The sequence below is a fragment of the Pseudophryne corroboree genome, chromosome 8 (genome assembly GCF_028390025.1).
Source record: "Pseudophryne corroboree isolate aPseCor3 chromosome 8, aPseCor3.hap2, whole genome shotgun sequence".
Classification (NCBI taxonomy): Eukaryota; Metazoa; Chordata; class Amphibia; order Anura; family Myobatrachidae; genus Pseudophryne; species Pseudophryne corroboree.
Window position 1 is genome coordinate 175069717 of NC_086451.1, and position 27283 is coordinate 175096999.

The window sequence follows — 27283 nt, forward strand, 5'->3', positions numbered from 1 at the left end:
GCGATCAGCATCTCTGCCCAGTGAGCGCCTCTGCCAACACATACTTATCTTGCATATGAGATCTCTTGATCATAAAGATAGTTCTCACAGGGTGAGGTTCATCCATTACATTTTAAAGTAGGAAGGTACAAATTACATATTCAAATTACATATATGTGCTGGATTCAAATGTTTTCCCCCCTTCCTTTCTCAATTGTGCCCATCAGCAGCTATTCTAATGTTGCTGCCAATGGGTGTGACACATTCATTTCTTCTGTGGGGTGCACTGGACTCCACAAGGATTCACATTGGGGTGTAGAGTAGGATCTTGATCTGAGGCACCAACAGGCTCAAAGCTTTTGACTGTTCCCAAGATGCTCAGCGCCCCCTGCTCTATAACCTCGCTTCCATGAACAGGGAGCTCAGTTTGTAGTTGGTGCCTTCAGTAGCAGGCCACTTAACAGGGGGCTGCCTCAGGCAGCCTATTCTTAGCTATTAATTTTGACAAGAAAAGAATAACTTTTTTTATAAGAATCTACAAGGGCTGCAGCAGGCTAGGTCTAATAGACATCTTTACTGCAGCTCCATCACTCCCAGCGGCGCAGTATACTCCCGTGCCCTGGTTGTTGGGTCACTGCAGCGGAGGCTCCGGTTTCTTCCTAAGGTCAGTCACACACACACCGCCCTCCGGGATCACGAGGCCGCTGATGAAAGGGAGGTAAGGGGCTTCTGTGCCCACACTATACCGAGATCCAGCGTGGCTGTAGGGGGCGGGCCGTGTGCGCACTGGCGTGGACACTGATTACTGGGCAGCCGCTCCACTAGCCACCAGGGACAGTTAAGGAGCACAGCTCTGGGGGTTTTTCTCCTATATTAACCCCATTTTGTACTACCTGCAGTGCATTGTGATAGGTAATAGAGCCTGATTCAGGTTGGATTGTAATCGCAAAGAGCTACGCATTGGAAAATTCAGGGCTATGCCGTGTAGATGATGGCCTAACAGGAGGCTTTAAAATTTTCTTTCTAGTGTCCTTCGTTTGGAATTTTAAAGCCTCCTGTTAGGCCATCATCTACACGGCATAGCCCTGAATTTTCCAATGCGCAGCTCTTTGCAAAAGAGAGATATTGGCAAGGAAAAGCTGTCTTGTACCTTTGCATTTTTCTCCCAAACGAAGGACACTAGAAAGAAAATTTTAAAGCCTCCTGTTAGGCCATCATCTACACGGCATAGCCCTGAATTTTCAAATGCGCAGCTCTTTGCAAAAGAGAGATATTGGCAAGGAAAAGCTGTCTTGTACCATTGGATTTTTCTCCCAAACGAAGGACACTAGAATGAAAATTTTAAAGCCTCCTGTTAGTGCTTCATCTACACGGTATAGCCCTGAATTTTCCAATGCGTAGCTCTTTGCAAAAGAGAGATATTGGCAAGGAAAAGCTGTCTTGTACCTTTGCATTTTTCTCCCAAACAAATGTAGTTTGTTTTTGTCAATTACCATTTTAATAATAGGGTAAAAAAAATTAAGTAGATTTTTGAAAGAAAACAATACTTTCAATATACTATTAAAACAAATTAAAATGGTAAAAGTTATTGTACTTTAAGAAAACATAAAAGAGCTAACATATCAATCCCAGTTTTGGATTACTTTAATTAACAAAAAAAATGCATATAGCAGAGGATAGTTTCAATCTGCCTACCTCTGGGTAATGGGCCCAGCATGCTTCCATTGCAGTACTCTGCTGCACATGTAAGTGCAAGAGATCCTAAAGCACTCACTCATCATGGGAAAGTACCAATGTGTTTCTTCGTTGGTTGATGGAAGAAACATCTTAAAAAAACTCTCCAGATTATTGACTTTTTAAAGTTTTTCTAGGAAAAGTTTTAGATGTATGCTTATTAGCCTTTGTCAGTATGAACTATTCGCGAAGTGTCTCTGTGGCGCAATCGGTTAGTGTGTCCGGCTACTAACCAAAAGGTTGGTGGTTCAATCCCACCCAGGGACGTAATTGACCTTGTTATCAGATTTTGGTGATCTTTAAGTAGACAAGTCAAAATTTCAAACCCCCTGTTATGGTGTAGGGTACCTGGCCTTTTCTGATGTAATCAGAGTTAGATTTGATTCAGTGATTTAATAAAAACAGCTAGGAAGCACAATTTAGCAGTGGGTTGCAGAGAAAAAGAAATATGCTGGCAAAAAAAATCCAATTGAGTGATTAAACAGCTCTTCATTTTCTGGCTTTATTTTTATGCTAACAAATTTGTTCTCTGAAAAGTGTCCACAAAGCCAAGTCTCTGATTAACACCTTTGTAGGGATGGTTTTTCACCTATTACTAAATTAAACTTGCTTCATTGGAAAGGCAGCAAGATGCATCCTCATTTCAATGTCTACTGAAATAATACAGGTTGACACCAGGAAACATTAACGCCACTGCATCCTTGCTGCTTTCTCATGTAGAAGTCTGTTTAATGTGAAAACAAGGTGATATCTAATTAGCACACAGGTAAGGAATTAAGAAAATCTTTATTTAAGGGTGAAGATGTTTCTCACAAAATCGTTGCCCCAATGCATCATTGAAATTCAAGCTGGAAAGATGATTTTAATATATCACTTGTACATTTTGTATTGCTCTTCTGGTGACAATGTAGTTTGTTTTTGTCAATTACCCTTTTAATAATAGGGTAAAGAAAATTAAGTGGATTTAAACAAATTAAAATGGTAAAAGTTATTGTACTTCAAGTAAAAATAAAAGAGCAAAAATATCAATCCAAGTTTTGATTACTTAAATTAACAAAAAAATGCATATAGCAAAGGACAGTTTCAATCTGCCTACCTCTGGGTTATGGGCCCAGCATGCTTCCATTGCAGTACTCTGCTGCACATGTAAGTGCAAGAGATCCTGAAGCACTCACTCATCATGGGAAAGTACCAATGTGTTTCTTCGTTGGTTGATGGAAGAAACATTTTACAAAAACTCTCCAGATTATTGACTTTAAAGTTTTTCTAGGGAACGTTCTAGATGTATGCTTATTAGCCTTTGTCAGTAGGTACTTTTTGTGAAGTGTCTCTGTGGCGCAATCGGTTAGTGTGTCCGGCTACTAACCAAAAGGTTGGTGGTTCAATCCCACCCAGGGACATAATTGACCTTGTTATCAGATTTTGGTGATCTTTAAGTAGACAAGTCAAAATTTCAAACCCCCTCTTATGGTGTAGGGTACCTGGCCTTCTCTGATGTAATCAGAGTTAGATTTGATTCAGTGATTTTATAAAAACAGCTAGGAAGCACAATTTAGCAGTGGGTTGCAGAGAAAAAGAAATATGCTGGCAAAAAAATCCAATTGAGTGATTAAACAGCTCTTCATTTTCTGGCTTTATTTTTATGCTAACAAATTTGTTCTCTGAAAAGTGTCCACAAAGCCAAGTCTCTGATTAACACCTTTGTAGGGATGGTTTTTCACCTATTACTAAATTAAATTTGCTTCATTGTAAAGGCAGCAAGATGCATCCTCATTTCAATGTCTACTGAAATAATACAGGTTGACACCAGGAAACATTAACGCCACTGCATCCTTGCTGCTTTCTCATGTGGAAGTCTGTTTAATGTGAAAACAAGGTGATATCTAATTAGCACACAGGTAAGGAATTAAGAAAATCTTTATTTAAGGGTGAAGATGTTTCTCACAAAATCGTTGCCCCAATGCATCATTGAAATTCAAGCTGGAAAGATGATTTTAATATATCACTTGTACATTTTGTATTGCTCTTCTGGTGACAATGTAGTTTGTTTTTGTCAATTACCCTTTTAATAATAGGGTAAAGAAAATTAAGTGGATTTAAACAAATTAAAATGGTAAAAGTTATTGTACTTCAAGTAAAAATAAAAGAGCAAAAATATCAATCCCAGTTTTGATTACTTAAATTAACAAAAAAAATGCATATAGCAAAGGATAGTTTCAATCTGCCTAACTCTGGGTTATGGGCCCAGCATGCTTCCATTGCAGTACTCTGCTGCACATGTAAGTGCAAGAGATCCTGAAGCACTCACTCATCATGGGAAAGTACCAATGTGTTTCTTCGTTGGTTGATGGAAGAAACATTTTACAAAAACTCTCCAGATTATTGACTTTTTAAAGTTTTTCTAGGAAACGTTCTAGATGTATGCTTATTAGCCTTTGTCAGTATGGACTGTTGCAAAGTGTCTCTGTGGCGCAATCAGTTAGTGTGTATAGCTATTAACCAAAAGGTTGGTGGTTCAATCCCACCCAGGGACGTAATTGACCTTGTTATCAGATTTTGGTGATCTTTAAGTAGACAAGTCAAAATATCAAACCCCCTCTTATGGTGTAGGGTACCTGGCCTTCTCTGATGTAATCAGAGTTAGATTTGATTCAGTGATTTTATAAAAACAGCTAGGAAGCACAATTTAGCAGTGGGTTGCAGAGAAAAAGAAATATGCTGGCAAAAAAATCCAATTGAGTGATTAAACAGCTCTTCATTTTCTGGCTTTATTTTTATGCTAACAAATTTGTTCTCTGAAAAGTGTCCACAAAGCCAAGTCTCTGATTAACACCTTTGTAAGGATGGTTTTTCACCTATTACTAAATTAAACTTGCTTCATTGGAAAGGCAGCAAGATGCATCCTCATTTCAATGTCTACTGAAATAATACAGGTTGACACCAGGAAACATTAACGCCACTGCATCCTTGCTGCTTTCTCATGTGGAAGTCTGTTTAATGTGAAAACAAGGTGATATCTAATTAGCACACAGGTAAGGAATTAAGAAAATCTTTATTTAAGGGTGAAAATGTTTCTCACAAAATCGTTGCCCCAATGCATCATTGAAATTCAAGCTGGAAAGATGATTTTAATATATCACTTGTACATTTTGTATTGCTCTTCTGGTGACAATGTAGTTTGTTTTTGTCAATTACCATTTTAATAATAGGGTAAAGAAAATTAAGTGGATTTTTAAAAGAAAACAATACTTTCAATATACTATTAAAACAAATTAAAATGGTAAAAGTTATTGTACTTTAATGAAAAATAAAAGAGCAAAAATATCAATCCCAGTTTTGGATTACTTTAATTAACAAAAAAAAATGCATATAGCAGAGGATAGTTTTAATCTGCTTACCTCTGGGTTATGGGCCCAGCATGCTTCCATTGCAGTACTCTGCTGCACATGTAAGTGCAAGAGATCCTGAAGCACTCAGTCATCATGGGAAAGTACCAATGTGTTTCTTCGTTGGTGGATGGAAGAAACATCTTACAAAAACTCTCCAGATTATAGACTTTTTAAAGTTTTTCTAGGAAACGTTTTAGATGAATGCTTATTAGCCTTTGTCAGTATGCACTTTCGCAAAGTGTCTCTGTGGTGCAATCAGTTAGTGTGTACGGCTATAAACCAAAAGGTTGGTGGTTCAATCCCACCCAGGGACGTAATTGACCTTGTGATCAGATTTTGGTGATCTTTAAGTAGACAAGTCAAAATTTCAAATCCCCTCTTATGGTGTAGGGTACCTGGCCTTCTCTGATGTAATCAGAGTTAACAAGGATGCAGTGGCTTTAATGTTTCCTGGTGTCAACCTGTATTATTTCAGTAGAAATTGAAATGAGGATGCATCTTGCTGCCTTTCCAATGAAGCAAGTTTAATTTAGTAATAGGTGAAAAACCATCCCTACAAAGGTGTTAATCAGAGACTTGGCTTTGTGGACACTTTTCAGAGAACAAATTTGTTAGCATAAAAATAAAGCCAGAAAATGAAGAGCTGTTTAATCACTCAATTGGATTTTTTTTCCAGCATATTTCTTTTTCTCTGCAACCCACTGCTAAATTGTGCTTCCTATCTGTTTTTATAAAATCACTGAATCAAATCTAACTCTGATTACATCAGAGAAGGCCAGGTACCCTACACCATAACAGGGCGTTTGAAATTTTGACTTGTCTACTTAAAGATCACCAAAATCTGATAACAAGGTCAATTACGTCCCTGGGTGGGATTGAACCACCAACCTTTTGGTTTCTCATGTGGAAGTCTGTTTAATGTGAAAACAAGGTGATATCTAATTAGCACACAGGTAAGGAATTAAGAAAATCTTTATTTAAGGGTGATGATGTTTCTCACAAAATCGTTGCCCCAATGCATCATTGAAATTCAAGCTGGAAAGATGATTTTAATATATCACTTGTACATTTTGTATTGCTCTTCTGGTGACAATGTAGTTTGTTTTTGTCAATTATTATTTTAATAATAGGGTAAAGAAAATTAAGTGGATTTTTGAAAGAAAACAATACTGTCAATATACTATTAAAACAAATTAAAATGGTAAAAGTTATTGTACTTTAAGTAAAAATAAAAGAGCAAAAATATCAATCCCAGTTTTGATTACTTAAATTAACAAAAAAAATGCATATAGCAAAGGATAGTTTCAATCTGCCTACCTCTGGGTTATGGGCCCAGCATGCTTCCATTGCAGTACTCTGCTGCACATGTAAGTGCAAGAGATCCTGAAGCACTCACTCATCATGGGAAAGTACCAATGTGTTTCTTCATTGGTTGATGGAAGAAACATCTTACAAAAACTCTCCAGATTATTGACTTTTTAAAGTTTTTCTAGGAAACGTTTTAGATGAATGCTTATTAGCCTTTGTCAGTATGTAATTTTGCAAAGTGTCTCTGTGGCGCAATCAGTTAGTGTGTACGGCTATAAACCAAAAGGTTGGTGGTTCAATCCCACCCAGGGACGTAATTGACCTTGTTATCAGATTTTGGTGATCTTTAAGTAGACAAGTCAAAATTTCAAACCCCCTCTTATGGTGTAGGGTACCTGGCCTTCTCTGATGTAATCAGAGTTAGATTTGATTCAGTGATTTTATAAAAACAGCTAGGAAGCACAATTTAGCAGTGGGTTGCAGAGAAAAAGAAATATGCTGGCAAAAAAATCCAATTGAGTGATTAAACAGCTCTTCATTTTCTGGCTTTATTTTTATGCTAACAAATTTGTTCTCTGAAAAGTGTCCACAAAGCCAAGTCTCTGATTAACACCTTTGTAGGGATGGTTTTTCACCTATTACTAAATTAAATTTGCTTCATTGGAAAGGCAGCAAGATGCATCCTCATTTCAATGTCTACTGAAATAATACGGGTTGACACCAGGAAACATTAACGCCACTGCATCCTTGCTGCTTTCTCATGTGGAAGTCTGTTTAATGTGAAAACAAGGTGATATCTAATTAGCACACAGGTAAGGATTTAAGAAAATCTTTATTTAAGGGTGAAGATGTTTCTCACAAAATCGTTGCCCCAATGCATCATTGAAATTCAAGCTGGAAAGATGATTTTAATATATCACTTGTACATTTTGTATTGCTCTTCTGGTGACAATGTAGTTTGTTTTTGTCAATTACCCTTTTAATAATAGGGTAAAGAAAATTAAGTGGATTTTTTAAAGAAAACTATACTGTCAATATACTATTAAAACAAATTAAAATGGTAAAAGTTATTGTACTTTAAGAAAAAATAAAAGAGCAAAAATATCAATCCCAGTTTTGATTACTTAAATTAACCAAAAAAATGTATATAGCAAAGGATAGTTTCAATCTGCCTACCTCTGGGTTATGGGCCCAGCATGCTTCCATTGCAGTACTCTGCTGCACATGTAAGTGCAAGAGATCCTGAAGCACTCAGTCATCATGGGAAAGTACCAATGTGTTTCTTCGTTGGTTGATGGAAGAAACATCTTACAAAAACTCTCCAGATTATTGACTTTTTAAAGTTTTTCTAGGAAACGTTCTAGATGTATGCTTATTAGCCTTTGTCAGTATGTACTATTTGCAAAGTGTCTCTGTGGCGCAATCGGTTAGTGTGTCCGGCTACTAACCAAAAGGTTGGTGGTTCAATCCAACCCAGGGACGTAATTGACCTTGTTATCAGATTTTGGTGATCTTTAAGTAGACAAGTCAAAATTTCAAACCTCCTGTTATGGTGTAGGGTACCTGGCCTTCTCTGATGTAATCAGAGTTAGATTTGATTCAGTGATTTTATAAAAACAGCTAGGAAGCACAATTTAGCAGTGGGTTGCAGAGAAAAAGAAATATGCTGGCAAAAAAAATCCAATTGAGTGATTAAACAGCTCTTCATTTTCTGGCTTTATTTTTATGCTAACAAGTTTGTTCTCTGAAAAGTGTCCACAAAGCCAAGTCTCTGATTAACACCTTTGTAGGGATGGTTTTTCACCTATTACTAAATTAAACTTGCTTCATTGGAAAGGCAGCAAGATGCATCCTCATTTCAATGTCTACTGAAATAATACAGGTTGACACCAGGAAACATTAACGCCACTGCATCCTTGCTGCTTTCTCATGTAGAAGTCTGTTTAATGTGAAAACAAGGTGATATCTAATTAGCACACAGGTAAGGAATTAAGAAAATCTTTATTTAAGGGTGAAGATGTTTCTCACAAAATCGTTGCCCCAATGCATCATTGAAATTCAAGCTGGAAAGATGATTTTAATATATCACTTGTACATTTTGTATTGCTCTTCTGGTGACAATGTAGTTTGTTTTTGTCAATTACCCTTTTAATAATAGGGTAAAGAAAATTAAGTGGATTTTTTAAAGAAAACTATACTGTCAATATACTATTAAAACAAATTAAAATGGTAAAAGTTATTGTACTTTAAGTAAACATAAAATAGCTAACATATCAATCCCAGTTTTGGATTACTTTAATTAACAAAAAAAATGCATATAGCAGAGGATAGTTTCAATCTGCCTACCTCTGGGTTATGGGCCCAGCATGCTTCCATTGCAGTACTCTGCTGCACATGTAAGTGCAAGAGATCCTGAAGCACTCACTCATCATGGGAAAGTACCAATGTGTTTCTTCGTTGGTTGATGGAAGAAACATCTTACAAAAACTCTCCAGATTATTGACTTTTTAAAGTTTTTCTAGGAAACGTTCTAGATGTATGCTTATTAGCCTTTGTCAGTATATATTTTTTGCAAAGTGTCTCTGTGGCGCAATCGGTTAGTGTGTCCAACAACTAACCAAAAGGTTGGTGGTTCAATCCCACCCAGGGATGTAATTGAATTTGTTATCAGATTTTGGTGATCTTTAAGTAGACAAGTCAAAATTTCAAACCCCCTCTTATGGTGTAGGGTACCTGGCCTTCTCTGATGTAATCAGAGTTAGATTTGATTCAGTGATTTTATAAAAACAGCTAGGAAGCACAATTTAGCAGTGGGTTGCAGAGAAAAAGAAATATGCTGGCAAAAAAAATCCAATTGAGTGATTAAACAGCTCTTCATTTTCTGGCTTTATTTTTATGCTAACAAATTTGTTCTCTGAAAAGTGTCCACAAAGCCAAGTCTCTGATTAACACCTTTGTAGGGATGGTTTTTCACCTATTACTAAATTAAACTTGCTTCATTGGAAAGGCAGTAAGATGCATCCTCATTTCAATGTCTACTGAAATAATACAGGTTGACACCAGGAAACATTAACGCCACTGCATCCTTGCTGCTTTCTCATGTAGAAGTCTGTTTAATGTGAAAACAAGGTGATATCTAATTAGCACACAGGTAAGGAATTAAGAAAATCTTTATTTAAGGGTGAAGATGTTTCTCACAAAATCGTTGCCCCAATGCATCATTGAAATTCAAGCTGGAAAGATGATTTTAATATATCACTTGTACATTTTGTATTGCTCTTCTGGTGACAATGTAGTTTGTTTTTGTCAATTACCCTTTTAATAATAGGGTAAAGAAAATTAAGTGGATTTTTTAAAGAAAACTATACTGTCAATATACTATTAAAACAAATTAAAATGGTAAAAGTTATTGTACTTTAAGTAAAAATAAAAGAGCAAAAATATTAATCCCAGTTTTGATTACTTAAATTAACAAAAAAAATGCATATAGCAAAGGATAGTTTCAATCTGCCTACCTCTGGGTTATGGGCCCAGCATGCTTCCATTGCAGTACTCTGCTGCACATGTAAGTGCAAGAGATCCTGAAGCACTCACTCATCATAGGAAAGTACCAATGTGTTTCTTCGTTGGTTGATGGAAGAAACATCTTACAAAAACTCTCCAGATTATTGACTTTTTAACGTTTTTCTCTGAAACGTTCTAGATGTATGCTTATTAGCCTTTGTCAGTACGTACTTTTTACAAAGTGTCTCTGTGGCGCAATCGGTTAGTGTGTCTGGTTACTAACCAAAAGGTTGGTGGTTCAATCCCACCCAGGGACGTAATTGACCTTGTTATCAGATTTTGGTGATCTTTAAGTAGACAAGTCAAAATTTCAAACCCCCTGTTATGGTGTAGGGTACCTGGCCTTCTCTGATGTAATCAGAGTTAGATTTGATTCAGTGATTTTATAAAAACAGATAGGAAGCACAATTTAGCAGTGGGTTGCAGAGAAAAAGAAATATGCTGGAAAAAAAATCCAATTGAGTGATTAAACAGCTCTTCATTTTCTGGCTTTATTTTTATGCTAACAAATTTGTTCTCTGAAGAGTGTCCACAAAGCCAAGTCTCTGATTAACACCTTTGTAGGGATGGTTTTTCACCTATTACTAAATTAAACTTGCTTCATTGGAAAGGCAGCAAGATGCATCCTCATTTCAATGTCTACTGTAATAATACAGGTTGACACCAGGAAACATTAACGCCACTGCATCCTTGCTGCTTTCTCATGTGGAAGTCTGTTTAATGTGAAAACAAGGTGATATCTAATTAGCACACAGGTAAGGAATTAAGAAAATCTTTATTTAAGGGTGAAGATGTTTCTCACAAAATCGTTGCCCCAATGCATCATTGAAATTCAAGCTGGAAAGATGATTTTAATATATCACTTGTACATTTTGTATTGCTCTTCTGGTGACAATGTAGTTTGTTTTTGTCAATTACCCTTTTAAGAATAGGGTAAAGAAAATTAAGTTGATTTTTTAAAGAAAACTATACTGTCAATATACTATTCAAACAAATTAAAATGGTAAAAGTTATTGTACTTCAAGTAAAAATAAAAGAGCAAAAATATCAATCCCAGTTTTGATTACTTAAATTAACAAAAAAAATGCATATAGCAAAGGATAGTTTCAATCTGCCTACCTCTGGGTTATGGGCCCAGCATGCTTCCATTGCAGTACTCTGCTGCACATGTAAGTGCAAGAGATCCTGAAGCACTCACTCATCATGGGAAAGTACCAATGTGTTTCTTCGTTGGTTGATGGAAGAAACATTTTACAAAAATTCTCCAGATTATTGACTTTTTAAAGTTTTTCTAGGAAACGTTCTAGATGTATGCTTATTAGCCTTTGTCATTACGTACTTTTAGCGAAGTGTCTCTGTGGCGCAATCGGTTAGTGTGTCCGGCTACTAACCAAAAGGTTGGTGGTTCAATCCCATCCAGGGACGTAATTGACCTTGTTATCAGATTTTGGTGATCTTTAAGTAGACAAGTCAAAATTTCAAACCCCCTCTTATGGTGTAGGGTACCTGGCCTTCTCTGATGTAATCAGATTTGATTCAGTGATTTTATAAAAACAGCTAGGAAGCACAATTTAGCAGTGGGTTGCAGAGAAAAAGAAATATGCTGGCAAAAAAAATCCAATTGAGTGATTAAACAGCTCTTCATTTTCTGGCTTTATTTTTATGCTAACAAATTTGTTCTCTGAAAAGTGTCCACAAAGCCAAGTCTCTGATTAACACCTTTGTAGGGATGGTTTTTCACCTATTACTAAATTAAACTTGCTTCATTGGAAAGGCAGTAAGATGCATCCTCATTTCAATGTCTACTGAAATAATACAGGTTGACACCAGGAAACATTAACGCCACTGCATCCTTGCTGCTTTCTCATGTAGAAGTCTGTTTAATGTGAAAACAAGGTGATATCTAATTAGCACACAGGTAAGGAATTAAGAAAATCTTTATTTAAGGGTGAAGATGTTTCTCACAAAATCGTTGCCCCAATGCATCATTGAAATTCAAGCTGGAAAGATGATTTTAATATATCACTTGTACATTTTGTATTGCTCTTCTGGTGACAATGTAGTTTGTTTTTGTCAATTACCCTTTTAATAATAGGGTAAAGAAAATTAAGTGGATTTTTTAAAGAAAACTATACTGTCAATATACTATTAAAACAAATTAAAATGGTAAAAGTTATTGTACTTTAAGTAAAAATAAAAGAGCAAAAATATCAATCCCAGTTTTGATTACTTAAATTAACAAAAAAAATGCATATAGCAAAGGATAGTTTCAATCTGCCTACCTCTGGGTTATGGGCCCAGCATGCTTCCATTGCAGTACTCTGCTGCACATGTAAGTGCAAGAGATCCTGAAGCACTCACTCATCATGGGAAAGTACCAATGTGTTTCTTCGTTGGTTGATGGAAGAAACATTTTACAAAAATTCTCCAGATTATTGACTTTTTAAAGTTTTTCTAGGAAACGTTCTAGATGTATGCTTATTAGCCTTTGTCAGTACGTACTTTTTGCGAAGTGTCTCTGTGGCGCAATCGGTTAGTGTGTCCGGCTACTAACCAAAAGGTTGGTGGTTCAATCCCACCCAGGGACGTAATTGACCTTGTTATCAGATTTTGGTGATCTTTAAGTAGACAAGTCAAAATTTCAAACCCCCTCTTATGGTGTAGGGTACCTGGCCTTCTCTGATGTAATCAGATTTGATTCAGTGATTTTATAAAAACAGCTAGGAAGCACAATTTAGCAGTGGGTTGCAGAGAAAAAGAAATATGCTGGCAAAAAAAATCCAATTGAGTGATTAAACAGCTCTTCATTTTCTGGCTTTATTTTTATGCTAACAAATTTGTTCTCTGAAAAGTGTCCACAAAGCCAAGTCTCTGATTAACTCCTTTGTAGGGATGGTTTTTCACCTATTACTAAATTAAACTTGCTTCATTGGAAAGGCAGTAAGATGCATCCTCATTTCAATGTCTACTGAAATAATACAGGTTGACACCAGGAAACATTAACGCCACTGCATCCTTGCTGCTTTCTCATGTAGAAGTCTGTTTAATGTGAAAACAAGGTGATATCTAATTAGCACACAGGTAAGGAATTAAGAAAATCTTTATTTAAGGGTGAAGATGTTTCTCACAAAATCGTTGCCCCAATGCATCATTGAAATTCAAGCTGGAAAGATGATTTTAATATATCACTTGTACATTTTGTATTGCTCTTCTGGTGACAATGTAGTTTGTTTTTGTCAATTACCCTTTTAATAATAGGGTAAAGAAAATTAAGTGGATTTTTTAAAGAAAACTATACTGTCAATATACTATTAAAACAAATTAAAATGATAAAAGTTATTGTACTTTAAGTAAAAATAAAAGAGCAAAAATATCAATCCCAGTTTTGATTACTTAAATTAACAAAAAAAATGCATATAGCAAAGGATAGTTTCAATCTGCCTACCTCTGGGTTATGGGCCCAGCATGCTTCCATTGCAGTACTCTGCTGCACATGTAAGTGCAAGAGATCCTGAAGCACTCAGTCATCATGGGAAAGTACCAATGTGTTTCTTCGTTGGTTGATGGAAGAAACATCTTACAAAAACTCTCCAGATTATTGACTTTTTAAAGTTTTTCTAGGAAACGTTCTAGATGTATGCTTATTAGCCTTTGTCAGTATGTACTATTTGCAAAGTGTCTCTGTGGCGCAATCGGTTAGTGTGTCCGGCTACTAACCAAAAGGTTGGTGGTTCAATCCAACCCAGGGATGTAATTGACCTTGTTATCAGATTTTGGTGATCTTTAAGTAGACAAGTCAAAATTTCAAACCCCCTGTTATGGTGTAGGGTACCTGACCTTCTCTGATGTAATCAGAGTTAGATTTGATTCAGTGATTTTATAAAAACAGCTAGGAAGCACAATTTAGCAGTGGGTTGCAGAGAAAAAGAAATATGCTGGCAAAAAAATCCAATTGAGTGATTAAACAGCTCTTTATTTTCTGGCTTTATTTTTATGCTAACAAATTTGTTCTCTGAAAAGTTTCCACAAAGCCAAGTCTCTGATTAACACCTTTGTAAGGATGGTTTTTCACCTATTACTAAATTAAACTTGCTTCATTGGAAAGGCAGCAAGATGCATCCTCATTTCAATGTCTACTAAAATAATACAGGTTGACACCAGGAAACATTAACGCCACTGCATCCTTGCTGCTTTCTCATGTGGAAGTCTGTTTAATGTGAAAACAAGGTGATATCTAATTAGCACACAGGTAAGGAATTAAGAAAATCTTTATTTAAGGGTGAAAATGTTTCTCACAAAATCGTTGCCCCAATGCATCATTGAAATTCAAGCTGGAAAGATGATTTTAATATATCACTTGTACATTTTGTATTGCTCTTCTGGTGACAATGTAGTTTGTTTTTGTCAATTACCATTTTAATAATAGGGTAAAGAAAATTAAGTGGATTTTTGAAAGAAAACAATACTGTCAATATACTATTAAAACAAATTAAAATGGTAAAAGTTATTGTACTTTAAGTAAAAATAAAAGAACCAAAATATCAATCCCAGTTTTGGATTACTTTAATTAACAAAAAAAAATGCATATAGCAGAGGATAGTTTCAATCTGCCTACCTCTGGGTTATGGGCCCAGCATGCTTCCATTGCAGTACTCTGCTGCACATGTAAGTGCAAGAGAACCTGAAGCACTCACTCATCATGGAAAAGTACCAATGTGTTTCTTCGTTGGTTGATGGAAGAAACATCTTACAAAAACTCTCCAGATTATTGACTTTTTAAAGTTTTTCTAGGAAACGTTCTAGATAGATGCTTATTAGCCTTTGTCAGTATGTACTTTTTGCAAAGTGTCTCTGTGGCGCAATCGGTTAGTGTGTTCGGCTATTAACCAAAAGGTTGGTGGTTCAATCCCACCCAGGAACGTAATTGACCTTGTGATCAGATTTTGGTGATCTTTAAGTAGACAAGTCAAAATTTCAAACCCCCTGTTATGGTGTAGGGTACCTGGCCTTCTCTGATGTAATCAGAGTTAGATTTGATTCAGTGATTTTATAAAAACAGCTAGGAAGCACAATTTAGCAGTGGGTTGCAGAGAAAAAGAAATATGCTGGCAAAAAAATCCAATTGAGTGATTAAACAGCTCTTCATTTTCTGGCTTTATTTTTATGCTAACAAATTTGTTCTCTGAAAAGTGTCCACAAAGCCATGTCTCTGATTAACACCTTTGTAGGGATGGTTTTTCACCTATTACTAAATTAAATTTGCTTCATTGGAAAGGCAGCAAGATGCATCCTCATTTCAATGTCTACTGAAATAATACGGGTTGACACCAGGAAACATTAACGCCACTGCATCCTTGCTGCTTTCTCATGTGGAAGTCTGTTTAATGTGAAAACAAGGTGATATCTAATTAGCACACAGGTAAGGAATTAAGAAAATCTTTTTTTTAAGGGTGAAGATGTTTCTCACAAAATCGTTGCCCCAATGCATCATTGAAATTCAAGCTGGAAAGATGATTTTAATATATCACTTGTACATGTTGTATTGCTCTTCTGGTGACAATGTAGTTTGTTTTTGTAAATTACCCTTTTAATAATAGGGTAAAGAAAATTAAGTGGATTTTTTAAAGAAAACTATACTGTCAATATACTATTAAAACAAATTAAAATGGTAAAAGTTATTGTACTTTAAGTAAAAATAAAAGAGCAAAAATATCAATCCCAGTTTTGATTACTTAAATGAACAAAAAAAAATGCATATAGCAAAGGATAGTTTCAATCTGCCTACCTCTGGGTTATGGGCCCAGCATGCTTCCATTGCAGTACTCTGCTGCACATGTAAGTGCAAGAGATCCTGAAGCACTCAGTCATCATGGGAAAGTACCAATGTGTTTCTTCGTTGGTTGATGGAAGAAACATCTTACAAAAACTCTCCAGATTATTGACTTTTTAAAGTTTTTCTAGGAAACATTCTAAATGAATGCTTATTAGCCTTTGTCAGTATGCACTTTTGCAAAGTGTCTTTGTGGCGCAATCAGTTAGTGTGCACGGCTATTAACCAAAAGGGTGGTGGTTCAATCCCACCCAGGGACGTAATTGACCTTGTTATCAGATTTTGGTGATCTTTAAGTAGACAAGTCAAAATTTCAAATCCCCCTGTTCTGGTGTAGGGTACCTGGCCTTCTCTGATGTAATCAGAGTTAGATTTGATTCATTGATTTTATAAAAACAGCTAGGAAGCACAATTTAGCAGTGGGTTGCAGAGAAAAAGAAATATGCTGGCAAAAAAAATCCAATTGAGTGATTAAACAGCTCTTCATTTTCTGGCTTTATTTTTATGCTAACAAATTTGTTCTCTGAAAAGTGTCCACAAAGCCAAGTCTCTGATTAACACCTTTGTAAGGATGGTTTTTAACCTATTACTAAATTAAACTTGCTTCATTGGAAAGGCAGCAAGATGCATCCTCATTTCAATGTCTACTAAAATAATACAGGTTGACACCAGGAAACATTAACGCCACTGCATCCTTGCTGCTTTCTCATGTGGAAGTCTGTTTAATGTGAAAACAAGGTGATATCTAATTAGCACACAGGTAAGGAATTAAGAAAATCTTTATTTAAGGGTGAAAATGTTTCTCACAAAATCGTTGCCCCAATGCATCATTGAAATTCAAGCTGGAAAGATGATTTTAATATATCACTTGTACATTTTGTATTGCTCTTCTGGTGACAATGTAGTTTGTTTTTGTCAATTACCATTTTAATAATAGGGTAAAGAAAATTAAGTGGATTTTTGAAAGAAAACAATACTGTCTATATACTATTAAAACAAATTAAAATGGTAAAAGTTATTGTACTGTAAGTAAAAATAAAAGAGCCAACATATCAATCCCAGTTTTGGATTACTTTAATTAACAAAAAAAAATGCATATAGCAGAGGATAGTTTCAATCTGCCTACCTCTGGGTTATGTGCCCAGCATGCTTCCATTGCTGTACTCTGCTGCACATGTAAGTGCAATAGATCCTGAAGCACTCACTCATAATGGGAAAGTACCAATGTGTTTCTTCGTTGGTTGATGGAAGAAACATCTTACAAAAACTCTCCAGATTATTGACTTTTTAAAGTTTTTCTAGGAAACGTTTTAGATGAATGCTTATTAGCCTTTGTCAGTATGGTATTTTGCAAAGTGTCTCTGTGGCGCAATCAGTTAGTGTGTATGGCTATTAACCAAAAGGTTGGTGGTTCAATCCCACCCAGGGACGTAATTGACCTTGTTATCAGATTTTGGTGATCTTTAAGTAGACAAGTCAAAATTTCAAACCCCCTCTTATGGTGTAGGGTACCTGGCCTTCTCTGATGTAATCAGAGTTAGATTTGATTCAGTGATTTTATAAAAACAGCTAGGAAGCACAATTTAGCAGTGGGTTGCAGAGAAAAAGAAATATGCTGGCAAAAAAATCCAATTGAGTGATTAAACAGCTCTTCATTTTCTGGCTTTATTTTTATGCTAACAAATTTGTTATCTGAAAAGTGTCCACAAAGCCAAGTCTCTGATTAACACCTTTGTAAGGATGGTTTTTCACCTATTACTAAATTAAACTTGCTTCATTGGAAAGGCAGCAAGATGCATCCTCATTTCAATGTCTACTGAAATAATACAGGTTGACACCAGGAAACATTAACGCCACTGCATCCTTGCTGCTTTCTCATGTGGAAGTCTGTTTAATGTGAAAACAAGGTGATATCTAATTAGCACACAGGTAAGGAATTAAGAAAATCTTTATTTAAGGGTGAAAATGTTTCTCACAAAATCGTTGCCCCAATGCATCATTGAAATTCAAGCTGGAAAGATGATTTTAATATATCACTTGTACATTTTGTATTGCTCTTCTGGTGACAATGTAGTTTGTTTTTGTCAATTACCATTTTAATAATAGGGTAAAGAAAATTAAGTGGATTTTTAAAAGAAAACAATACTTTCAATATACTATTAAAACAAATTAAAATGGTAAAAGTTATTGTACTTTAATGAAAAATAAAAGAGCAAAAATATCAATCCCAGTTTTGGATTACTTTAATTAACAAAAAAAAATGCATATAGCAGAGGATAGTTTTAATCTGCCTAACTCTGGGTTATGGGCCCAGCATGCTTCCATTGCAGTACTCTATTGCACATGTAAGTGCAAGAGATCCTTAAGCACTCACTCATCATGGGAAAGTACCAATGTGTTTCTTCGTTGGTGGATGGAAGAAACATTTTACAAAAACTCTCCAGATTATTGACTTTTTAAAGTTTTTCTAGGAAACGTTTTAGATGAATGCTTATTAGCCTTTGTCAGTATGGTATTTTGCAAAGTGTCTCTGTGGCTCAATCAGTTAGTGTGTATGGCTATTAACCAAAAGGTTGGTGGTTCAATCCCACCCAGGGACGTAATTGACCTTGTTATCAGATTTTGGTGATCTTTAAGTAGACAAGTCAAAATTTCAAACCCCTTCTTATGGTGTAGGGTACCTGGCCTTCTCTGATGTAATCAGAGTTAGATTTGATTCAGTGATTTTATAAAAACAGCTAGGAAGCACAATTTAGCAGTGGGTTGCAGAGAAAAAGAAATATGCTGGCAAAAAAATCCAATTGAGTGATTAAACAGCTCTTCATTTTCTGGCTTTATTTTTATGCTAACAAATTTGTTATCTGAAAAGTGTCCACAAAGCCAAGTCTCTGATTAACACCTTTGTAAGGATGGTTTTTCACCTATTACTAAATTAAACTTGCTTCATTGGAAAGGCAGCAAGATGCATCCTCATTTCAATGTCTACTGAAATAATACAGGTTGACACCAGGAAACATTAACGCCACTGCATCCTTGCTGCTTTCTCATGTGGAAGTCTGTTTAATGTGAAAACAAGGTGATATCTAATTAGCACACAGGTAAGGAATTAAGAAAATCTTTATTTAAGGGTGAAGATGTTGCTAAAAAAATTGTTGCCCCAATGCATCATTGAAATTCAAGCTGGAAAGATGATTTTAATATATCACTTGTACATTTTGTATTGCTCTTCTGGTGACAATGTAGTTTGTTTTTGTCAATTACCATTTTAATAATAGGGTAAAGAAAATTAAGTGGATATTTGAAAGAAAACAATACTGTCAATATACTATTAAAACAAATTAAAATGGTAAAAGTTATTGTACTTTAAGTAAAAATAAAAGAACCAAAATATCAATCCCAGTTTTGGATTACTTTAATTAACAAAAAAAAAATGCATATAGCAGAGGATAGTTTCAATCTGCCTACCTCTGGGTTATGGGCCCAGCATGCTTCCATTGCAGTACTCTGCTGCACATGTAAGTGCAAGAGAACCTGAAGCACTCACTCATCATGGAAAAGTACCAATGTGTTTCTTCGTTGGTTGATGGAAGAAACATCTTACAAAAACTCTCCAGATTATTGACTTTTTAAAGTTTTTCTAGGAAACGTTCTAGATAGATGCTTATTAGCCTTTGTCAGTATGTACTTTTCGCAAAGTGTCTCTGTGGCGCAATCGGTTAGTGTGTTCGGCTATTAACCAAAAGGTTGGTGGTTCAATCCCACCCAGGAACGTAATTGACCTTGTGATCAGATTTTGGTGATCTTTAAGTAGACAAGTCAAAATTTCAAACCCCCTGTTATGGTGTAGGGTACCTGGCCTTCTCTGATGTAATCAGAGTTAGATTTGATTCAGTGATTTTATAAAAACAGCTAGGAAGCACAATTTAGCAGTGGGTTGCAGAGAAAAAGAAATATGCTGGCAAAAAAATCCAATTGAGTGATTAAACAGCTCTTCATTTTCTGGCTTTATTTTTATGCTAACAAATTTGTTCTCTGAAAAGTGTCCACAAAGCCATGTCTCTGATTAACACCTTTGTAGGGATGGTTTTTCACCTATTACTAAATTAAATTTGCTTCATTGGAAAGGCAGCAAGATGCATCCTCATTTCAATGTCTACTGAAATAATACGGGTTGACACCAGGAAACATTAACGCCACTGCATCCTTGCTGCTTTCTCATGTGGAAGTCTGTTTAATGTGAAAACAAGGTGATATCTAATTAGCACACAGGTAAGGAATTAAGAAAATCTTTTTTTTAAGGGTGAAGATGTTTCTCACAAAATCGTTGCCCCAATGCATCATTGAAATTCAAGCTGGAAAGATGATTTTAATATATCACTTGTACATGTTGTATTGCTCTTCTGGTGACAATGTAGTTTGTTTTTGTAAATTACCCTTTTAATAATAGGGTAAAGAAAATTAAGTGGATTTTTTAAAGAAAACTATACTGTCAATATACTATTAAAACAAATTAAAATGGTAAAAGTTATTGTACTTTAAGTAAAAATAAAAGAGCAAAAATATCAATCCCAGTTTTGATTACTTAAATGAACAAAAAAAAATGCATATAGCAAAGGATAGTTTCAATCTGCCTACCTCTGGGTTATGGGCCCAGCATGCTTCCATTGCAGTACTCTGCTGCACATGTAAGTGCAAGAGATCCTGAAGCACTCAGTCATCATGGGAAAGTACCAATGTGTTTCTTCGTTGGTTGATGGAAGAAACATCTTACAAAAACTCTCCAGATTATTGACTTTTTAAAGTTTTTCTAGGAAACGTTCTAAATGAATGCTTATTAGCCTTTGTCAGTATGCACTTTTGCAAAGTGTCTTTGTGGCGCAATCAGTTAGTGTGCACGGCTATTAACCAAAAGGGTGGTGGTTCAATCCCACCCAGGGACGTAATTGACCTTGTTATCAGATTTTGGTGATCTTTAAGTAGACAAGTCAAAATTTCAAATCCCCTGTTATGGTGTAGGGTACCTGGCCTTCTCTGATGTAATCAGAGTTAGATTTGATTCATTGATTTTATAAAAACAGCTAGGAAGCACAATTTAGCAGTGGGTTGCAGAGAAAAAGAAATATGCTGGCAAAAAAAATCCAATTGAGTGATTAAACAGCTCTTCATTTTCTGGCTTTATTTTTATGCTAACAAATTTGTTCTCTGAAAAGTGTCCACAAAGCCAAGTCTCTGATTAACACCTTTGTAAGGATGGTTTTTAACCTATTACTAAATTAAACTTGCTTCATTGGAAAGGCAGCAAGATGCATCCTCATTTCAATGTCTACTAAAATAATACAGGTTGACACCAGGAAACATTAACGCCACTGCATCCTTGCTGCTTTCTCATGTGGAAGTCTGTTTAATGTGAAAACAAGGTGATATCTAATTAGCACACAGGTAAGGAATTAAGAAAATCTTTATTTAAGGGTGAAAATGTTTCTCACAAAATCGTTGCCCCAATGCATCATTGAAATTCAAGCTGGAAAGATGATTTTAATATATCACTTGTACATTTTGTATTGCTCTTCTGGTGACAATGTAGTTTGTTTTTGTCAATTACCATTTTAATAATAGGGTAAAGAAAATTAAGTGGATTTTTGAAAGAAAACAATACTGTCTATATACTATTAAAACAAATTAAAATGGTAAAAGTTATTGTACTGTAAGTAAAAATAAAAGAGCCAACATATCAATCCCAGTTTTGGATTACTTTAATTAACAAAAAAAAATGCATATAGCAGAGGATAGTTTCAATCTGCCTACCTCTGGGTTATGTGCCCAGCATGCTTCCATTGCTGTACTCTGCTGCACATGTAAGTGCAATAGATCCTGAAGCACTCACTCATCATGGGAAAGTACCAATGTGTTTCTTCGTTGGTTGATGGAAGAAACATCTTACAAAAACTCTCCAGATTATTGACTTTTTAAAGTTTTTCTAGGAAACGTTTTAGATGAATGCTTATTAGCCTTTGTCAGTATGGTATTTTGCAAAGTGTCTCTGTGGCGCAATCAGTTAGTGTGTATGGCTATTAACCAAAAGGTTGGTGGTTCAATCCCACCCAGGGACGTAATTGACCTTGTTATCAGATTTTGGTGATCTTTAAGTAGACAAGTCAAAATTTCAAACCCCCTCTTATGGTGTAGGGTACCTGGCCTTCTCTGATGTAATCAGAGTTAGATTTGATTCAGTGATTTTATAAAAACAGCTAGGAAGCACAATTTAGCAGTGGGTTGCAGAGAAAAAGAAATATGCTGGCAAAAAAATCCAATTGAGTGATTAAACAGCTCTTCATTTTCTGGCTTTATTTTTATGCTAACAAATTTGTTATCTGAAAAGTGTCCACAAAGCCAAGTCTCTGATTAACACCTTTGTAAGGATGGTTTTTCACCTATTACTAAATTAAACTTGCTTCATTGGAAAGGCAGCAAGATGCATCCTCATTTCAATGTCTACTGAAATAATACAGGTTGACACCAGGAAACATTAACGCCACTGCATCCTTGCTGCTTTCTCATGTGGAAGTCTGTTTAATGTGAAAACAAGGTGATATCTAATTAGCACACAGGTAAGGAATTAAGAAAATCTTTATTTAAGGGTGAAAATGTTTCTCACAAAATCGTTGCCCCAATGCATCATTGAAATTCAAGCTGGAAAGATGATTTTAATATATCACTTGTACATTTTGTATTGCTCTTCTGGTGACAATGTAGTTTGTTTTTGTCAATTACCATTTTAATAATAGGGTAAAGAAAATTAAGTGGATTTTTAAAAGAAAACAATACTTTCAATATACTATTAAAACAAATTAAAATGGTAAAAGTTATTGTACTTTAATGAAAAATAAAAGAGCAAAAATATCAATCCCAGTTTTGGATTACTTTAATTAACAAAAAAAAATGCATATAGCAGAGGATAGTTTTAATCTGCCTAACTCTGGGTTATGGGCCCAGCATGCTTCCATTGCAGTACTCTATTGCACATGTAAGTGCAAGAGATCCTTAAGCACTCACTCATCATGGGAAAGTACCAATGTGTTTCTTCGTTGGTGGATGGAAGAAACATTTTACAAAAACTCTCCAGATTATTGACTTTTTAAAGTTTTTCTAGGAAACGTTTTAGATGAATGCTTATTAGCCTTTGTCAGTATGGTATTTTGCAAAGTGTCTCTGTGGCTCAATCAGTTAGTGTGTATGGCTATTAACCAAAAGGTTGGTGGTTCAATCCCACCCAGGGACGTAATTGACCTTGTTATCAGATTTTGGTGATCTTTAAGTAGACAAGTCAAAATTTCAAACCCCTTCTTATGGTGTAGGGTACCTGGCCTTCTCTGATGTAATCAGAGTTAGATTTGATTCAGTGATTTTATAAAAACAGCTAGGAAGCACAATTTAGCAGTGGGTTGCAGAGAAAAAGAAATATGCTGGCAAAAAAATCCAATTGAGTGATTAAACAGCTCTTCATTTTCTGGCTTTATTTTTATGCTAACAAATTTGTTATCTGAAAAGTGTCCACAAAGCCAAGTCTCTGATTAACACCTTTGTAAGGATGGTTTTTCACCTATTACTAAATTAAACTTGCTTCATTGGAAAGGCAGCAAGATGCATCCTCATTTCAATGTCTACTGAAATAATACAGGTTGACACCAGGAAACATTAACGCCACTGCATCCTTGCTGCTTTCTCATGTGGAAGTCTGTTTAATGTGAAAACAAGGTGATATCTAATTAGCACACAGGTAAGGAATTAAGAAAATCTTTATTTAAGGGTGAAGATGTTGCTAAAAAAATTGTTGCCCCAATGCATCATTGAAATTCAAGCTGGAAAGATGATTTTAATATATCACTTGTACATTTTGTATTGCTCTTCTGGTGACAATGTAGTTTGTTTTTGTCAATTACCATTTTAATAATAGGGTAAAGAAAATTAAGTGGATATTTGAAAGAAAACAATACTGTCAATATACTATTAAAACAAATTAAAATGGTAAAAGTTATTGTACTTTAAGTAAAAATAAAAGAACCAAAATATCAATCCCAGTTTTGGATTACTTTAATTAACAAAAAAAAAATGCATATAGCAGAGGATAGTTTCAATCTGCCTACCTCTGGGTTATGGGCCCAGCATGCTTCCATTGCAGTACTCTGCTGCACATGTAAGTGCAAGAGAACCTGAAGCACTCACTCATCATGGAAAAGTACCAATGTGTTTCTTCGTTGGTTGATGGAAGAAACATCTTACAAAAACTCTCCAGATTATTGACTTTTTAAAGTTTTTCTAGGAAACGTTCTAGATAGATGCTTATTAGCCTTTGTCAGTATGTACTTTTTGCAAAGTGTCTCTGTGGCGCAATCGGTTAGTGTGTTCGGCTATTAACCAAAAGGTTGGTGGTTCAATCCCACCCAGGAACGTAATTGACCTTGTGATCAGATTTTGGTGATCTTTAAGTAGACAAGTCAAAATTTCAAACCCCCTGTTATGGTGTAGGGTACCTGGCCTTCTCTGATGTAATCAGAGTTAGATTTGATTCAGTGATTTTATAAAAACAGCTAGGAAGCACAATTTAGCAGTGGGTTGCAGAGAAAAAGAAATATGCTGGCAAAAAAATCCAATTGAGTGATTAAACAGCTCTTCATTTTCTGGCTTTATTTTTATGCTAACAAATTTGTTCTCTGAAAAGTGTCCACAAAGCCATGTCTCTGATTAACACCTTTGTAGGGATGGTTTTTCACCTATTACTAAATTAAATTTGCTTCATTGGAAAGGCAGCAAGATGCATCCTCATTTCAATGTCTACTGAAATAATACGGGTTGACACCAGGAAACATTAACGCCACTGCATCCTTGCTGCTTTCTCATGTGGAAGTCTGTTTAATGTGAAAACAAGGTGATATCTAATTAGCACACAGGTAAGGAATTAAGAAAATCTTTTTTTTAAGGGTGAAGATGTTTCTCACAAAATCGTTGCCCCAATGCATCATTGAAATTCAAGCTGGAAAGATGATTTTAATATATCACTTGTACATGTTGTATTGCTCTTCTGGTGACAATGTAGTTTGTTTTTGTAAATTACCCTTTTAATAATAGGGTAAAGAAAATTAAGTGGATTTTTTAAAGAAAACTATACTGTCAATATACTATTAAAACAAATTAAAATGGTAAAAGTTATTGTACTTTAAGTAAAAATAAAAGAGCAAAAATATCAATCCCAGTTTTGATTACTTAAATGAACAAAAAAAAATGCATATAGCAAAGGATAGTTTCAATCTGCCTACCTCTGGGTTATGGGCCCAGCATGCTTCCATTGCAGTACTCTGCTGCACATGTAAGTGCAAGAGATCCTGAAGCACTCAGTCATCATGGGAAAGTACCAATGTGTTTCTTCGTTGGTTGATGGAAGAAACATCTTACAAAAACTCTCCAGATTATTGACTTTTTAAAGTTTTTCTAGGAAACGTTCTAAATGAATGCTTATTAGCCTTTGTCAGTATGCACTTTTGCAAAGTGTCTTTGTGGCGCAATCAGTTAGTGTGCACGGCTATTAACCAAAAGGGTGGTGGTTCAATCCCACCCAGGGACGTAATTGACCTTGTTATCAGATTTTGGTGATCTTTAAGTAGACAAGTCAAAATTTCAAATCCCCCTGTTCTGGTGTAGGGTACCTGGCCTTCTCTGATGTAATCAGAGTTAGATTTGATTCATTGATTTTATAAAAACAGCTAGGAAGCACAATTTAGCAGTGGGTTGCAGAGAAAAAGAAATATGCTGGCAAAAAAAATCCAATTGAGTGATTAAACAGCTCTTCATTTTCTGGCTTTATTTTTATGCTAACAAATTTGTTCTCTGAAAAGTGTCCACAAAGCCAAGTCTCTGATTAACACCTTTGTAAGGATGGTTTTTAACCTATTACTAAATTAAACTTGCTTCATTGGAAAGGCAGCAAGATGCATCCTCATTTCAATGTCTACTAAAATAATACAGGTTGACACCAGGAAACATTAACGCCACTGCATCCTTGCTGCTTTCTCATGTGGAAGTCTGTTTAATGTGAAAACAAGGTGATATCTAATTAGCACACAGGTAAGGAATTAAGAAAATCTTTATTTAAGGGTGAAAATGTTTCTCACAAAATCGTTGCCCCAATGCATCATTGAAATTCAAGCTGGAAAGATGATTTTAATATATCACTTGTACATTTTGTATTGCTCTTCTGGTGACAATGTAGTTTGTTTTTGTCAATTACCATTTTAATAATAGGGTAAAGAAAATTAAGTGGATTTTTGAAAGAAAACAATACTGTCTATATACTATTAAAACAAATTAAAATGGTAAAAGTTATTGTACTGTAAGTAAAAATAAAAGAGCCAACATATCAATCCCAGTTTTGGATTACTTTAATTAACAAAAAAAAATGCATATAGCAGAGGATAGTTTCAATCTGCCTACCTCTGGGTTATGTGCCCAGCATGCTTCCATTGCTGTACTCTGCTGCACATGTAAGTGCAATAGATCCTGAAGCACTCACTCATCATGGGAAAGTACCAATGTGTTTCTTCGTTGGTTGATGGAAGAAACATCTTACAAAAACTCTCCAGATTATTGACTTTTTAAAGTTTTTCTAGGAAACGTTTTAGATGAATGCTTATTAGCCTTTGTCAGTATGGTATTTTGCAAAGTGTCTCTGTGGCGCAATCAGTTAGTGTGTATGGCTATTAACCAAAAGGTTGGTGGTTCAATCCCACCCAGGGACGTAATTGACCTTGTTATCAGATTTTGGTGATCTTTAAGTAGACAAGTCAAAATTTCAAACCCCCTCTTATGGTGTAGGGTACCTGGCCTTCTCTGATGTAATCAGAGTTAGATTTGATTCAGTGATTTTATAAAAACAGCTAGGAAGCACAATTTAGCAGTGGGTTGCAGAGAAAAAGAAATATGCTGGCAAAAAAATCCAATTGAGTGATTAAACAGCTCTTCATTTTCTGGCTTTATTTTTATGCTAACAAATTTGTTATCTGAAAAGTGTCCACAAAGCCAAGTCTCTGATTAACACCTTTGTAAGGATGGTTTTTCACCTATTACTAAATTAAACTTGCTTCATTGGAAAGGCAGCAAGATGCATCCTCATTTCAATGTCTACTGAAATAATACAGGTTGACACCAGGAAACATTAACGCCACTGCATCCTTGCTGCTTTCTCATGTGGAAGTCTGTTTAATGTGAAAACAAGGTGATATCTAATTAGCACACAGGTAAGGAATTAAGAAAATCTTTATTTAAGGGTGAAAATGTTTCTCACAAAATCGTTGCCCCAATGCATCATTGAAATTCAAGCTGGAAAGATGATTTTAATATATCACTTGTACATTTTGTATTGCTCTTCTGGTGACAATGTAGTTTGTTTTTGTCAATTACCATTTTAATAATAGGGTAAAGAAAATTA

General features: G+C 35.4%; 4 non-coding genes across 4 annotated transcripts; all 4 read left to right on the plus strand.

Annotated features, from left to right (window-relative positions):
- Nucleotides 1-1906: 1906 nt before the first annotated feature.
- Nucleotides 1907-1980, plus strand: TRNAS-ACU (transfer RNA serine (anticodon ACU)). The gene has a single exon. It is a non-coding gene; the product is annotated as a tRNA-Ser (tRNA).
- Nucleotides 1981-3039: 1059 nt separating this feature from the next.
- TRNAS-ACU (transfer RNA serine (anticodon ACU)) lies at nt 3040-3113 on the plus strand. Its single transcript has one exon. It is a non-coding gene; the product is annotated as a tRNA-Ser (tRNA).
- Nucleotides 3114-10157: 7044 nt separating this feature from the next.
- TRNAS-ACU (transfer RNA serine (anticodon ACU)) lies at nt 10158-10231 on the plus strand. The gene has a single exon. It is a non-coding gene; the product is annotated as a tRNA-Ser (tRNA).
- A 2257-nt stretch (nt 10232-12488) lies between these two features.
- TRNAS-ACU (transfer RNA serine (anticodon ACU)) lies at nt 12489-12562 on the plus strand. The gene has a single exon. It is a non-coding gene; the product is annotated as a tRNA-Ser (tRNA).
- Nucleotides 12563-27283: the final 14721 nt, after the last annotated feature.